Source organism: Ammospiza caudacuta, chromosome 13 (genome assembly GCF_027887145.1).
Source record: "Ammospiza caudacuta isolate bAmmCau1 chromosome 13, bAmmCau1.pri, whole genome shotgun sequence".
In the NCBI taxonomy this organism is placed as follows: Eukaryota; Metazoa; Chordata; class Aves; order Passeriformes; family Passerellidae; genus Ammospiza; species Ammospiza caudacuta.
In genome coordinates, this window is record NC_080605.1 from 19,477,408 (window position 1) to 19,495,248 (window position 17,841).

Genomic DNA, 17,841 nt, shown 5'->3' on the forward strand with positions numbered 1-17,841 from the left:
TTGGGAAGCACAGAAGACTCCATGGGCTGCTGCAGTGGGGTTAAATTCTACCAGCCTCCAGCCACATCATATTTTGAGGTGAAATTTGGGCTGCAACCTGCTAACTCCACTTGGAATGGGTGTTTGGGGCATCTCAGGGGTGCAAAGCAGCATTTTAGGGATTCCCAGCCAGCTCTCTCCAGCCTGACTAAAAGCACTGGCATTAATTAGGGAATGTCCAGAAAGACTGAAATTTCCATCTGTGCCTGAGCAGCACAGGAGGTGTTACACAGGACTCAAATACTGTGGATTTGGAGTTATTGGGGCGATGGGGATTGACAAGAGGTGCAAAGACACCTTTGGGAGGGTTTAGAGCTCCCAAATCTCCAGACAAGTACTGAGTTGAGAAAACACATTCCAGCAGCAGGATTAGCCAGGTATTTTCCTTATTTTACAGCATTTTTTGTCACCTCGTAGCTCCCCTGTCATTGCAGCCCTTTGAGCCCGGCTGCGCCCAGGGGATCAGGAAGATTTTGGAGGGAGGTTTTCCTCTCTCCCAGCACAACAAAGCCCTTTTGGGGTCCTTCCTGGTGATCCTTAAGCTCTGCAGATCACCTTTAAGAGAAAGCCTTGCCCTGGCACACGAGGGAAGGCTTGAACAAGGCTCCTTAACACAGCCCCGTGTCCTGCCGGGCACCTCTCCCACCCAGCCCCACTGAATGGGACCTTAGTTTTCAGGATAAACACATCCATCACAAAGCTGCTTGGCCCACGTCCCCTCCATGAAACCCCTTTTGAGGACTCTTTGCACAGAGCCTTCATCCCTGCTCCACTTTCCACTCCCCAACCTGCTTTTCTCCAACACTGCCCAAGCAAAATCCCGTATTTTGCATTTTCCAGGAGTGGGAAAGGGTGCAGGAAAACAAGGGGCACTTTAACCCCCTGTTTTAAAGCTGGAGTTCCCTCTTGGCTTGGTATATTTAGCTTGGGCACAGTTCTGAAACAAAAGGTACAAAGGAGCCAAGTTGTTGGGGCAGGGGGAGGGAAGAAAGTTGGTTTGATTTCGAGAGCCTTGGAAGATCATTAAAATTTCATAACAGGCAGGGAAGAAAAAAAAAAAAAGGGGGTTGTTTGCTTCTAAGGTCTCTCTGGTGTTTAAAGAGCTCGAGACAAAACTGCCGAGCAGAATATTCCAGTTTGTCCCGTGGAATAGGAAGGAATGGCCCCAGACATAATTACAAGTAAGTAGAGCAGCGAGAGAGGGGGAAAAGCTCAGGAAATCTGATGTCTAAGAGGGTTTTTTTCACTGGGGTTTAATCAGATTGTTTGTTTGTGGTGATTTTTCTGACCTGCCTCAGTGAAGCGTTGGATATTTCGACAGCAAAACGGGTGGGAATGGGGGAATTTTGGCTGCTGGAATTTGGGGGCAGCGGAAGGCAAAGCAGGGGTGAAATGTGGAGCGTGGTTTGTGAGTTTACAAAGCCGGGTTCAGGGGATGGGGTTTCAGCAGTGGCCTCGCTGCTCACTGATTTTTGGAGTTTTTATCTGCTGAACAAGCAACAGGAGACAGATTTTTACAAAAGCAGGGAAATGATATCTCATTAATATTCCTACCTAGCAGAAAAAGAGGGGAATAATAACATTTAGTGGTTCTAAAGCAGCGGGGAGATGATGATGAATGTTAGGCTGTACGTGAAAACTATACAAGGCTGTATAGATTTCAAAAAAAATCCATGCTATTTCTGTTCTTGGGCTTCACTCTTTAAAAATACATTACCACTGAAATGGAGTTTTAGAAGGGAATAACAACACTGGCAAAATATTTCTTTGAAGCGCAGAACTCCTGATCTGAAAAACAAATTGGGTGATAAATCACAGAACACATTAAGAGCCACAAGATCTATGGAAATCTAACATTATAAAATATTCTTCTCAGGATGAAATTGCATTTAAAACCAGTGTTTTATAGTGATACAAGCATTAGGAAAGGGATTATGTTCCCGTCAAGGTTGTAGATATCAGTTCCATTCTAAAATCACAGTACAGTACTTTAAAAAGTCATTTAGAGTGATTAGATATTTGTATATATGACATCAGACTTATTCATGAAAGGAGAAACTTTTAGCTCTATATTTGCATTTTATTATTAACATACTTTTAGCTGTCTGCAATTTGTAAAACATTGCTGTGTTTAATGGCATCGTTCTTGCAGCAAAAGATATGTATCTTACTTTTTAATTTTGTTTTACCAAATAAACCCCAAACCCAAGAAAAATAATCTTACTTGTAATTTCCTGTAGTTAAAATGATTGTTAAATAACATCTAAGCTGAACAAAAAGAAAATATATTTAATTATTTGTTGAAATGCATACAATTTTTTGGTTTTTTTAATGAGTAGAGCTTATTATCCTTCCTCTTTTCATGCATAATCCATAAATGTTGTACCAATAAGAGAAGCTTTATGGGTGCAAGAGAAGGACGAGAGAAGGTGTTTGTAAAGGAATATTTTTAAATTCAAAGTGAAATCTTATTATCTCTTGTGGGATTTGTGCTCCTAAAATCATTACCCACAGTAAATTGTTCCTCTGATTTGAAACGTTTATCCCACAAGGAGGATTGATTATTCCATTAGGAAACAATTTTCTCCTTGTTTTTCTATCTCCCGAGAAAAAATCAGGTTCCCTGCTTTTCAGTTTTCACATGAGTGTACAAATAAAACTCAGAGATAATTTCTGAGGATTGTCCATGTGCAAACTCGCATCATTTTTTAAGGATTTTCCTAGAGAGGAGCCTGATCCAAGCCCTGTTGGAGTTAATGACTCATTTCTATCTGCTTTAAAGGGATTTGGAGCTCAGCACTGGACTCCTTACAAGCTGGAGGCTGAACTTTCACAAGAACATGAATTTTATCGTCTTGCAAAATCAGGAATCATGGAATAATTTAGCCTGTAGTTGGAGAGCGCAGTTTGGTCTGATAATGATATTTTCCTCCATGTACTTTGGATTTATCAGTGGTTTGTGGCTAACACAGCCCATGTCAGATGATTTCTCACCCCCACATTAATAAGACTGTGTTTTGGCATCGTGTTTGTGTAGAAAAACAAATTTTGAACCTTTGATTTTGTTATTTTTTAAAAATAGACAAAGGATTGACAATAATAGACAAGAAATAGACAAAGATCCTATTGTCTAAAAATAGACAAAGCTATTATTTACAAAAAAGCCCATTCCACAATTTGATAATTATCAGAATGGCCTGAAACCTCACCAGCTCCATGAGAAAACGGAGAAGTCTGAGGGGTTACAGGAATTCTGGAGTCAGTGAAGGCTCCAACACTTTCTGCCTCCTTTTCTCTCTTTTATTCCTCGCCCTGGGCTTCCCACAAAGCCTCCATTGGGAGCAGGGTCTGGAAAGGGTCAGCTCAGTCGAGGCAGGGTCTGGAAACAAGGCCCATGTTGTCACACCAGGCTTGCTGAACCCAACCTGGGGCTCCGTGTCCTGCCATCATGTAAACGAGCTGTTCCTGCTGGGAACGTGGCATTCCCGGGAACGTTCCCTCCTGATTTAAGAGCTCGTGCTGGTGCTGCTGCCCTGGCTTTGCAGGCATGCACAGCCTCCCTTCTCAGCCTTTCCCTTTTTTTCTAGGTGGAAAGCAGTGAAGGGGGAAGGCTCCGAGCTAGACGAGTTTGTAGGAATAAATTGGAGAGTGGGCTTGGAAAAGGAAAATCCTGCAGGAACGTTTAAAAATGCAACTCTTCTTTAAATGTCCCTCCCCAGAAGAACCCCAACAAACAAACAAACAAACAACAACAGCAAAAAATATATATACCAAAAACCAAAACCACCCCAAAAACACCAAACCAAACCAAGCCAAACCAAACCAAACCAAACCAAACCAAACCAAACCAAACCAAACCAAACCAAACAAAAAAAAACCAAAACAAAACAAAAAACCCCCACAGAATCAGTGGGTGCAGTTATTTGCAGATAATGCCATTTAAGAGGCCAGAAATCTTCTGGGATTTTCCAATCTGGACAGATGGGGGTACACAGGGGTCTCATCCCCTTCAGGACTCCTCTCCCTGATCCATGGCCCAAAACTTTCCAAGTTATTGAGCCTCCCCAAAAAATTTAAGAATCAGTCTTGCTTGGGAGGAGTAAAAAGCTGGATTCTGCTTAATTTCTGTTCTTTCTGTGCAGGAGCAATTCACAGAGCCCAGTGCAAAGAGTGCAAAAGAGCCCAGAAGTGCCAGGGGCAAAACGCGATGGATGATTTCCAGTAGCACTGCCTGCCCAATCTGCTCCCACCCCTGGACAGAAACCTTGGCTGTCTCAGGGATGCAGTTTGCAACCACTCTGCTCCAACACTTGTGAATAAAGGCCTTTTTATCTCTGGGGTTTCATGTTCACAAGAAAGTTATCTGTGGCCATAAAAAACACGTCTGTCCCTCTGCCGAGGGCAGAGCAGCCCAGGGTTCAGCATGGCATGGAAATGCTTCCAGCAGGCTTGGAGCCACAGCTATGTCCTTTTTCTTCCCTTTTTCCATACACTTGATCCTGACCCAGGCAGCTGCTGCTCTTTCTGGAGGGTGGCAATTCAGAAAATGCCAAATATCTGATTTATTTTTTTTTTGTGCTGAATAAAACTTGTCCTCTCATGAGCAGAAAGATTTTTGCCACAATATCTGCCCAAACCCTTAAGCTCTCAGAAGCTGCCCTCAGCTCTGGTGTTGCTATCACAGCTACAGCATCCTGGAAAGGATGAAGCTCCTTGTCCTGAGCTCTCTGCCTCAGCACAGCTCTGTCTGCAGCAGGGGCAGGACAGGGATGGGGATGGAGCAGAGAAATGAGCTGTAATGGGTTGGGGAGCAGCTGTAAAACCCAATCTGCCAAACTCAGCAGAGGCAGCTGCCCTGCCCTACTCCCAGTGAAGCCTCTTCCTCCTGACAGTCTGCTGAAAGCATTTCCATTGTGTGGCACTTAGCACATCTGGGGATTTATGGCAGCTGATGCTTTCTGTGCTCTGTCTCAGTGACACCCACAGAGGATGCTGGAGAACAACCCGTGCCAGATCTCTGCTCCTCGCTGCGTCCAAATGTGGTAAAAGCCTGGAAAGCTCTGACGTAGGAGAGCCCTGCTTGTCCTGGTCTGATCCTGAAAGACACTGACACCCACTGACTTCTCCCTGCAACAGATGCTGCTTAGGGAAAATACCAGGATTTGGATAAATTATAGGACAAAAAAAAAAAAAAGTTTATTTCCCAGCCTTTAAATGCAGGGCGCTGGCATGTGTGGCAGGGGTGGAACATAACATTCACCAAATTCTTCATGTCCAGACTTTATTACCCTGCTGGATATGGAGAAAGTGAAGGAATAAAGCCTTCCCAGGCAGGAATAAAGCTCAAATTTGAGCTTATCAGACTCCATAAAGGAGCAAAGAGGCATGGTGCATGGCATAGAGAACTTCCCTGGTAATATCCAGATGTCCCTGCCCTTTCCACCCAGTAACTGCCCTGGAAATGGCTGATGGCTGGGTTGTGTTACAGCAGAAAATAGGGATTTTCCATCTGGACCACAGGCTGTGGCCATAGGGCATCTGCATCCCAATGCCTTTCCCTGCCCGTTACCTCAGCTGGCCCTTTGCAATAGTGAAATCGTGTTCCCAAAGGCAGGAACACAAAATAACTCATGATGTGCCTCAAACTGTGAGCAAAGAGTATCTGATCCTGCCCAAACACAGACTGCTCGCTTCAGAGGGGGCAATATTTAGAAAGCAATCAACATCTAATTCCCTTTCCCTGCCCAAATATTCCCTTGTGTGCTCAGCCACAATTTCTGCTCATCCAGAAAATCGGCTGGGTGAGCATGGGAATGTGAGGAGTGCTCCCAGGGAATGCCTGGATCTCAGGGATCATCCCAAAATATACAAGGATCAAGGGTTTTCTCCTGGCTAATTTCATTTATAACCACCCAGCTTGGGCAGGGCTACTGAAAATTCGGATTTCTGTGCTTTCCACACTTTCTAAATTAAAGTTTTCTCCCATATAAGTGAGCAAAGAAGTACCCTTCTTGCCTCAAGGATGGGGAAATAAGAGCAAAGAACCAAATTGCAGCCTCAAAGTGCAATTTAGAACTCCCAGGAGGCAGAAGATCTCCTCCTTGCCAGCCATCCCTTTGCTGAATTCAACAGCACAGAACGACCAGCTGGGCAGAATGAAATTCCTTCCATTCTCAGATACTGCGATAAATATTTAATAAATAATCAAATTAAACCCGAATGTTGCTTGTATTTTTTTTTCCTCCCTTAGGTTAACATCTGTAGCTTCTCGTGCTGTTATTTGTGAAACAGCTTTATTAACCTATTATGAAAGCAGGCATTTGTTATGCAGCAAATTGAAGTTTCACAGTCAATGGATGTTTTGTGGCCTGGGAAAAAGTAAACATCAACTGGAAAAGTCACTTGTGCCTATTCTTGTTTTTGCCCAATGAGAATTAATATCAGATGTGTAGATGGTGGAATTCCTTGAAGGAAATGCATCTCCTTTGTTAAGGGACTGCTAGCTGGAAGCTGCAGAGCCTCGGATGATGTAATAGCCAGACGTCTGCAGACTTTTAGAACAATTGTCATTTATTTCTAGGAATAAGAGGAAATTTCTTTCTCCTTCTCTTCCCACATCACTCATCCTAGCAGGGGAAGATGCTTTCCAAGGCGTTTCAGCAGTCACTAATGGCACAGTTCTGTATGGGTCACTCCACTTGACAGATGGATTAGGATCCAGTGTCAAACTAAGGAAAAAGGGAGAAGAAATCTTCATGTGGGGATGGAGACAGACTGATGAGCCCACCCTGCTGACAATACTAAACCATTCAGGGGCTAAAGATGAAAGGTGACTGTGATGGGATGCCAAAAATCCATCTGGAAGCCCCTGGCTGAGTGAGAAAACATCAGGTGAAGTTCAGGACAGATAAATGTCAAGTGATGCACACGGGGGAGGAGGGCTCTGGAAATGCTCTGAAGTAAATCTTACACTCTACGTTAATTGTAATCATTAAGGATGGAGGGTAATTATTCTGGGAAATGGCTTGGACTTGTGGCTCTCAGGAAGCCAAGTGAATATTAGAAATTATCAAGAATTAAGAGGATAGATAGATAGATAGATAGATAGATAGATAGATAGATAGATAGATAGATAGATAGATATAGATATAAAAAGAGAGATAGAGAGATAGATAGAGATAGATAGATAGATATAGATATAGATAGAGAGAGAGAGAGAGAGATAGATTGATAGATAGAAAGAAAATGTGTTATTTTTTAAACTTTGGTGCATCTCCACCTGGAATACCTGAAATTTCCCAGCTCCTAGAGGAATTAGTCAAGCAGGAACACAGAGGGTGGTGCCAAGGGTTCTCACACACCTCAGTGTGAGAACAATTAAATGGATTCTGTTTCTTCAGCCAAAAGAGATGAGTGAGAGGATCTGATGGCCTTCCCAGGAATTAGGAATGAAAAGGAGAGAATAGCAGGCAGCTGTTTGCTGTTTCTGCCTCTAACACAGACCTCAGAAGCATGAAATGGAGCTAGTGGCTGGCAGCTCCAAGGGAGCAGGAGCAGTCCTCCACACCGTGCTTCGTCATCCCATGGAACCCCTTGCCACGGGATCCTGGGAGCATTAAAAGTTTACTGGATGCATTCATGAAAGAAAAACTCATCAGAGGTTTTTAAAATCCATCTGGGTTTTGTATTAAACAGAAAGGCTCCATGTCTGGTTCAGAAAGTGCCTGAGCCAGAAACCACTGTGAGCTGGGCAAGTGTTTGGGGGGAAGTGTTGCTGTAGGACTGACCTACATTTGTACTCTTTGCTGGGCTCTCACTACTGTTGCAGATAGGAGGTTATTTGGCATGGGCTTCCAGCCTGACCTGCTAAAGCTGTTCATATCTCCTTGCGAGCCCAGACTTCCAAGTGATAAGTAATTCCAGACAAATGCATTCCTTATGTTCTCCCTTAAATGTAATAATAATGTTAACTATTAAGTCAGGTGATGACAAGCCAACGCAGAGCGGCCTCAGGTCCTGAGCTTCTCCCTTCCCAGTCCTGATTTCCTCTGCTCTGGGTTGAGGTGACCCAGGGCAGCCCACAGGTGCTGTAGGGGCAGGTCTAATGGGTGGACATCAAGCCCCACTTGTTTCCAACAACCTGTGCAGGGCCACCAAGAGACAAATGGAGGTGTTTAATGCACAGCAGGGCACTGATGGGGTTGATTTGGTGACCAGGCTCACCTTACTGTGCACCTGACAATCACAGGTCAAGGAGTTGTGCTCAGATTTCCTCTGACTACCAAACTCCAGTTTGGTAGGGTTTGGAGCTCAGGGCATTTTAAGCAGGGAGGAAAGCTCAGTTGAAAACATTCCTTTTGGCTCTAAACCAGCAGAGACCTCCATAAGAGACATTCACACTCTTGCAACCAGCTCCTCCAACTCTAATTGCCTGAGCAGGAAGATGAAAACAGCTACAATGGTTTCTGGGCAAACATCTCTGTGTTTTAGTGAAGCATTTGATAGTCCCATAAAATCTGAATTGAAAGCTTGACTCAGTCTGGCCTGGATGTGAGCACTTGTCTGTGGTCTCTGCCTTGGCTGGAATGCCACGAACCAGGATAAAGTTTGAGATGTCACATTTGAGGAGATGAAGGAGGTGCTGCTTGGAGAGGGAAGTGTGTTAAGCCTGGCTTTATCTAATTTCTTCGTGGATATGTTGGAGGACACAGCAAACAAAATGTGCATTGGACTTGCAGATGGAGGAAAATACTGGGGAAAAACACAGGAGATGAATTACTGGCAAAACTTCAATTACTCAGGATGAGTCACCTCCAGCAGAAAAAGTCTGTGCACGAAGGGGATGTGACCACCACGGAGGAGAACATTTGATCTCTGCTGGTTCTAGGACATGGCAGTGGAAAATTGGTCCTTTATGAGGCTCCAGAAGGGGAGATGGAGCTGAATCAACCACGGAGATAACAGCTTTCCAAACTATCCTCATGGTGATCATCTCATTTCTTGAATGCTGCTCCGCTCAGGGAACCTCAGCAAGGAATCAACACCCCAGAGAGAATTCTGGGAGAAAGAAGGAAAAAAAAAAAATTAAAAAGTAATAAAAGTAATGAAGAGCCAAAGGGGAATGGCTTACGAGAAAAGATTAAAATACCTAAACATGGCTAAGTTGTCCAAATTATGACTAAGGGAGGATATGATAACTGTCTGCATGTATATGAGGGCTATAAACCACTAGGAAAGGAAAGGCATTTTTTTGATTGACATAAGAAGAAATTTCGGAGAAATCTCATTAAATTAAACAAAGGAAAACGTTGAATGAATAACGGGAATTGTTCTTAATGGTAAACTTGACCAGAATTTGCAAAATGTTTTATATAAATTGATCCGAAAAAAACATCAAGGAGATGTGAGAAAGCTGCTTGGATCCCAGTTATTAAAGATATTGGCTTCTCATGCTTCCTGCAGCAGAGCAAGGAACAAGAACAATCGAGTGCAATGGAGAGGGTTTGGCTCTCTTTGTTTTCTGGTGCAGGAAACCAACGATTTTAGAAAACTCTGCCAATGGTCTCGTTGCTAAAAATGCAGTGAGTGCATCCAGAAAGCTCAGTCACAAAAGAACATGGGTTTCTGAAGGCTGAGCCTTCTGCATTTCCAGGTTTTCAAAATATTTCTCAGCTAACCCTGCCAGAACAACCCCCCCACCAAAGTGCTGCAGCCAGGAGAGCGCAAGGTGTGATAAAAGGGGAAGGAGCATCATTTACATTCCCAGCACAAACATCAGCCCATGCAGGACAAGCTGGTCCAGGACCAGATTTCTTGAAGTGGTTTTTGACCAGAATTCCCAAACGTGGGCGAGAATTCCCGTGTTGTCTTTGTGGTACACCCAAACCACAGGTGGAGTCCATACGGGCTGGGGAATGTCCACAGCACCATGAGGCCCAGCTCTGCTGCTGGGGGATGTTTAGGGCTGGCAGAGTGAAATGTGGAATTCCTCCCTGGCACAGGGATCCACGTTCCTCTCTCAAAACCACTTCCAGCAGTGGAGGCTGAGAGCAGGTCCTGTGCCCCAGTGTGGCATCTCATTGAGGGGTCCTTGGTGGGTTTTTCCAACTGGAATCACACAGCAGATTGAATCCTAGAGTCCTAGAATTATGGAATGGTTTGATTTGGAAGGGTCCTTAAAGGTCATCTAGTCCAAACACCGTGCAATAAGTAGGGAGCATCACAGAATGGTTTAGATTGCAAGGAACCATAAAGATCTTTGTCCCAACCACACTGCAGTGGGCAGGGACACCATAGATATCTATATCTATCTATCTATCTATCTATCTATCTATCTATCTATCTATCTATCTATCTATCTGTCTATCTATCCACTATGTCAGGTTGCTCCAAGCCCCATCCAACCTGGCATCTTCAGCTGGATCTGACCCTGGATGTTTCCATGGGCGGAGCAAGGAGAGGTCTTTGACAAAGCTGTTGTGCCAAGATTTGGGTTTGGCCATGAAAAAGTGAAAGCAGCTTTTAGCACTGAGATGTTGAATTTAAACCGAAAACAAAAGCAGGTGGGCAGATGAGAGCTCAGATGTCCTGCAGGCACCTGGACATTTTTTTGTTAATCTTGCAAGATGAAGGTTTTACTTTGAAAACCTTGAGCTTCTCAGACCCTTTTTGATTCTGGAATCACCTGTTTAGTCTTAAATGAGCTGATTCTCCAAAAACTTGAAGACTGAGCACTTCCACTGAAGCTGTAGCAGGGAAGGAGGAAGCAATCCTCACCTTTCTGAATCTTTGCACAGTTGGTGTCACTTCATCGCCACCCAACGAATTCCGTGCTCCTAAATCAGGTCTCCATCAAATCCCTGGATTGCTGCAAAAGCTAATCAAATCCATGGAGGTGCTGGCATCAGTTCAATAATATGGATTGTATCAAGACTCAAGATTTTCATATTTCAAAGGCTGTTATGATTCTTAAAATCCCAAACAGGGTCGTATTTATGCACAGCCCCTTGCTGTGTGCTACATTATCCACTTAGAGTCACATTACAAAAATAAGCTGTAAACACTTTTGATGAAAGGGTTGGACACTTCGTTTACACCCCGAGAATGGACTTTTGTTTTAATGCCCAATTTCACTTTGGTATTTAACCTTTCCCCTCTGTTTTACATATATTCTGTCATTTTGTTCCAGCTTGCTATTTATTTATCTTTGTGCAGGGAAGGAAAAAAAAGGGGAAATAGTATTAAAAAGAAAAAAAAAAAAGGATAAGTAAATACATTTACAAAAAAAGTGTTCACTCAGCTCTTAGCTAAATGCATGCAGCAAATCAGAGTCTGTTTGCCCTGAAAGTGTTTTGGTTGGGGTCTCACATGATTTCCATTGGCCATGAATGAGCATCAGCTAAAAGCAAAATGAGAAACCTTTTACCTGTCAGGACATTCATTAAATTTTAATTAACTCCTGTTTGCACAGTGCTTTGAAGACGTGAAAGCATTTTGGAAATCCTGTGTGTGTTAAGGCCTGCACTGGCTGCTTTTGGAGTAGCTTTTGGCATTGGAAATATCCAGGATGGAACTGGGGCTCACAGCATCACCACGAGGCCTCCCTGGCCAGTGCCTACCTGGGGTTGCCATGGAAATGCAGAAGCAGCACATCTTGGCAGCTCCATAAAAGCAGTTTTTTCATATATTTTTTAAAGGTTGGAACCACCCTACTTGGCTTGGGCTCCCCCACAAATGAAGCCTTGCCTCAAGGACTTGTTGTGCCAGGAGAACTGGGAGCGAGCTCCGTGTGTCTCATTGAAGGGCCCAAAACATCGCAGCAATGATAAGGGAATTCAAGGTTCAGTTTCTTGGATACCTTGTGCAGCAGAATTCCTCCTAAAAGCACCTAAAATAGGGCAAAAATCAAATTTTGGCATGGTTGGTGCTCTTTGCTCTCTGAGCAACCACACCGAAGTCAATACTGTTCATAAATATTGACAAAATTATTTCCTCATGCCAGGAAATGCAACTTCTTTATGGATTTTATTGTTCCTTGTAGGCACTGTGGCAGAAGAAAATGCTAAAGGAGAGCTTTGAGGCAAGGAAATGAGCAAGCTGGATGGATCTTTACGGTGGGATCTGCTCCCAGCTCTGTGTGAGGAAGAAAATGTGCAGAGTGGGGTGGTGGATGGTGCTGCTAGGAGGGAGATCTGCATGGGCAGGGAGAAGCAGCACCTTGGGATGAACGGGATACAGGAGAGGAAACCAATAAAATGTGATCTCTAGAGAGATTTTTCATAGATTTCTGATTATCATCTCAATTTTTTTCTGAACCGCCAAATTCTCCCCTCCTTTTTTTTCTTTTTTTTTTTTTCCTTTTTTTATTTTTTTATATTTAACCGCCACTAATTGTAAATGAGCCCTTTGCCTTCCTTTCCTCCCAGACCCTTTAACTGCCCAGGCATGGTTAAACAGTAAAAAATGTCACAGGATTCGCAGGGAGGGAGAATAACAGCAAAATCTGTTCCTCATTTTTTTTTTATATTTCATATGGGATGCGAACCGTTTACTCCCTAGTAATTGCAGATGTTAGGCTGAGACTGTAATAATGTAGCTGGCAATAGCTGTGGCTTTACCACAAAAAGCTTCCCAGTAGCATTAAAAAGACAACAGAAACAATAGTTTCAACACATTCATCTGTACCAGGATTCTGGAAGCACTCAAGCTACTGATTTATCATGTAAACTTTTGCTGGTGTACGTAGGAACTCCAAATATTTTCTCATGCTGTTGCTGAAGAGATGACAATCTCACATTGTCTTCCCTCATGTAATCTCTCAAATTTGCAGACAAATTTTGCCTTCCCATGGATTAAAAACTCTTTAGTTTCCGTCTAATCGAGACCAGAAAACACATGGTTTAATATTTCCTATTTTTTCCCTATAATATTTGTGCTTTCTGGTTTGTTTGCCCATGTCATTCTGGTGTCCTGGGTGGCAATTTTGAATTAATTATTTAAAATTTACTGCAAAAAAGCTTTTAGAGCCTCCTGGCCTGTGAGAATAACATGAAATAGGTGATACATAAAGCAAACAACACCCTAAAATCAGCTGGCAGGGTGCCCTTATCACACATTTTAACGTGCCAGGCAGGACCAGGCACATATCACTGCACCTTCAAAGTGCCACGTTTTTGTCACAGATGTTTTGCATAAATAAATGCTGTCACCCAGGCTGATTAAATCAATACATCTGTATCAACTCCCTGTTCCTGGCGGCGTGTTCCAGAGGATGCCTTCTGCTCCCGCTGCCGCCTTTGAAATCCCGGAGAGAAACAAATAATAACAATAAAAAACCCCGCTTGTTTTTTCCCCAGGTTAAACTTTTCATCTTTATCTCGGCAGAGCAGTGGCTGTGCTGATTGTGCTGGGGGAAAACAAGGGTTTTTTTTTTCACAAAAACGGGTTGGGTTCCAGCCCAAGGTTATCCATCTGGTGGTACTGCAAACCACAGGAGCAGAGCTGAGCCCCAGTGTCATCAGATCCCTGGGCTGGAATGTTCTCCTGCTGCAATTTAGGTTTTCCAGCCATTCCTCTCCTAATCCAACGCTCATACAGCGAGGCCTTCTTCTCTTTCCATCCATTGTTGCATATTTGCGTGTTTGGGTTCGGTAGTGCGAGATTAGGAAATTGCAGTTTGAAAAAAAGGGGCCTGGGGCTGTGGGTTCTGGTGGTGTTCACATTGCAAGGAGGTCACTCCTCCACTGATACTTGCTGAAAGTAATGGGATTTGGAGCATGCCAGCAATAATATCACGTTGTGTATCTGCTTGGTGCATCTGGATATCTTCAGAGCTTCTATCCCTCGTGTGAGTGCCTAGCAATAACATTAACAGTGTGACACTGGGACTGGGAACTGGGATTGTTGGGACTTTACAGCTACCAGGGGGAAAGAAGTCCCAGAGATATTGTTCACAGTTTTGCATTTAAATTAACAGCGAGTAAACAGATGAGTAATGTATGGCAGGAATGTTCTGCACGGAGAACAGGCTCCCATTAGGATTTAAAAATCACATTCTCCTCTGGCTGCTCGTTTCTGCCTCACTTCCTGGGCTTACATCATTTATGGAGAACTTCCTGAGCGGGTGGCAGGGTGTCACCCTGGATCTGTGGCACCCTTGGGTGCAGAACAGAAACCACCCAAACTCAGCATGAACCACAAATGGATGGAATTTGGACCCTCATGCCAATTATGCTGATTAGATTTCTTTTTATATATGATTGTACCTGGTCTGGTTTTGAGAAAAACCCTACATTCTGGGATTTTTTTCCACAATTATGTTGATGAAGATTAGAGATAAGCATGAATAGATCTAGGATGTACCATGGCAAGGTATAAACCTCCTGAAAAAGAAAATAATATTACATTACTTCTGGCTCTTTGGTGTCAGGTATTGCCAGGGCCCCATTCTACAAAATGAAAAAAAAAAATCTTGGAATCAGATTAGACAGAATTAAAATACTAATAGGATTTCTTAGCATTATCCTCCCACAGCTCTTTTTTGGTGGTTTTACAGGGTTGTCATCAGAGACAGCATCTGAGCACCTTTCATATAAAACTAAAAGCAACATAATGTTATAAATGAGCAAAAAAATGGGAAAGAGTGAGGGAGAAAGTGTGTCTTCTCTCTCTCTCCAAAGATCTGATATTTTATGGGTAACTGGAATATTTCTGCCTTCATTATCTGTGTCTTGACTTGGCTTATTCTCAACCCCCAAGTTTTATAGAAATGTATCTCTGTATCACTCTGACCTTCCAAAGACATCAGTCTGGCTAGGAAATCCAGAGAATTTCTGGCACTGGTGGTACTGACTCACTCATTGTTCCTGTTCATTGTCAGTTCAGGAATTTCCTCTGGTTTGGTTGGAAGGGAAAAGAAAAATCCATCCAATGGAAGTTGTTGGTATTTTGCTGCTGTTTGCCAGGAGCCTAAACCCCAAAATATTTTCTCTTCTCAACAGCACCGTGTTTCTGATTAATCAGGGTCAACTCTTCCTTTTCTCTCCTGACCTCTCGCAGTGACCCCAATGTTCCTTTTAATTTCCTTGATCTATTTGCAACGTTCCCAGCCAGGTCTCTGGAGTGTTTGAGATCGAAAGTAATTTCCAAACACCTTCAGCTGTATTCTGGTTCCAGCTAAACTGGTCTGAATCAAGGCTCACTCTGCAGCAATCACTGGGCAAGATGTAGGTGGGAGCCAAACCACAGATTACAACATCAGGGATTATTTCTTTCCAAGGGAAAAAGAAAATCCCACAAAATCTCTGTAATATTTGCCTCGCCTTCATAATCCAGTACTGTCCCGGTCTTCTTCTTCAACAGAACATTTTCTGTATGGGGATGTTTTCCCATTGGAAAAGGGACAAAAAGAGGAGCATGTCTGTGTTGTGTGGACAGTCAGGGGATTTTGGGTGTAATTTTACATCTCTGAGAGACTCCATCCCACCTCTTCCCATCAATCCCAGACTGACAACAGGGACTATTTTATAGACTCTGGGCAAAGAGATGGACCTGGACTTCTCCTCACCAAAACAAGACAGAAAGGGAAAAGCTAACATCTTCTCTTATTGAATATATGCCAGGCTGGATATCCCCTGGTCCGCAGTTAACCATGTGTTCTCCCAAGGATCATTCTGAGGGATTCTGCTGTCCAAAACTTGCTTTTGGGAGGGGTCAGCTCTGCCAGAGAGGAGCTCAAGCTGTGAAGTTTGACGAGCCTGGCTGTGTTTGAGCCTTGGAACTGTTCTCAGGACCTCAGGAGTCAGATTCTGCTCAGGCTTTGACACACAGGGCTCTGCTCAGGCAGGCCTGGATGATGGTTCCTTTTTTTTGGGCTTGGAAAGGAACCATAACATATTTACACCATAATGCACAGAATGGGGTGTGCCTGTGAGGGAATGCTGCCTGGGGGTACATGCGTTAAGGCACGATTTGTGTTGGCTCCACAGAGGATTTATCCTCCTTTTTTCCCATCTGAAGGGAAGTCTGGGAATTTCACCACAGAAGGAAAGCAGTGAGGTGGAAAGCCATCCTCTCTTTAGGTGAGCTAAGCCTGGTCCAGCTCAGCAGCATCTGGGAGCAGGTTACCACAGGCACGGTCCTGGTGCCAGGACTCAAACAGTTTCCATCTCCCCATAAAAGACCAGTTCACATTATCCAGCAGAGATGAACAGAGTTTCCATTTGCCATGGTGGGCTCATTAGTTCCAGGTAAAATTTGTTCTCCTCACTGGCTAAATCCCTTAAGGGTACTTTGGGCCCATTCCTAGACTCATTAAACCCAATGGCAGCAAGGCTGAGTATTATTCTGGTAATACCTCCTGGTATTATTCTTAATTTAAACATTAATAGTTTAACTCTCTGTTGTTAATAATAATAACCCCTTGGAAAATTCAGCCCCAAATCCACTTCCTTGCGAAATTTCTCCTCTCCCATCAGGCATCCAGGCTGGTTTGTTATTGTTGGGTTGCTCCAGAGTGCTTTGGGTTGCACACACTGGTTTGTTATTGTTGGGTTGTCCTTCAGCTCTGGGCTGTGCACACCAGCTAATTTGTTTTTGGAGTGTTGCTCCAAGCTCCACACTCCACTTTATTGCTGATGGGCTGCTCTCTGCCTCTTGGGCTGCTGTCCTTGTTTTATGATTATTATTGCTGAGCCCTTTTGTGAAGCTCTTACCCACACAAATAGAAGGCAGGAACTGTGGTGAATTTAATGCAATGTTTGGGGATTAATCTATTTTGCTTCACTTTTTAAAAGGGGCTAATTAAGGCTTTCAGTATTAGGAAACCCGCTTCTTACTTTAATATGGTTTAAAATGCCATTTCCTTCCCTACTTTCCTTTCTTCCCACATCCTTCTTTTGAAACACAACTTTTTATAGGTATCCTATCTTCCATCTTAATGCTCCTGCTAGCTTCCCACTGGCCTTTCAGGAAAAACTTCTTTATGGAAGATTTCCTTTCAGGTTCAGTGCAAGAGCAAATACTCATGACCCTTGATCTTACTGCTTACTTTCTTCTATAATGTCTCCATTTCATTTCGCTGCATATGTTCATAATCATCAGGAAAATGGAAACAAAAACTATTGGAAAATATTATTTGGACAAGAATCTGGCATATTTATATGATATAAACCAGAATTCTTCATTACCATCATTACTGAGCAGCGTAATATTGAATAAAATTTTTACTTCCCCTGTTACATGAGCAGTGCCTCTGGTGATCTGGTAATGCAAATTTGGGGAAACTGAGGCCAGAAGTAGCTGTAAAAGCACATTATGATATAAAGCAGCCAAGACCTCTGAAATTACCACTGTTTATTTCTTATTTGCCTTTGCCAAACATCGTTCTTAGCATCTCAAAATTAGTTTGTGTGGAGTTAGTGTATCATCCTTCAGCAAAGGGGAAATGAAAGAGCTACAAAGTGAATAGAACTGTTGTCCACAGCAGTAACTATTTCACTCTTATATTAAAGTATTTAAAAGAGGAAGGAGAGGAATTCTGGAGTAATTAATGAAATACTCCTTGCATGACCCATCACAAAACCTCTCTCCCTTGTGCATATCTGGGCTTGTGCTTGTGTCTGTTTTCAATTCAATTAAATGACTGTAAAACCCCAAATGTGAGCAGAAGACTCAAGGCTGAAGGAATCTCATTGCTAAATCCAACTCCCAAAGCTCCCAAAGCTTCCCACAGCAGCCCTGGAGCTCCATCCTGAACCCAGTTTGGGTTTGATTCCACATTCCCAGCTTCTCTGGGCAGCAGCC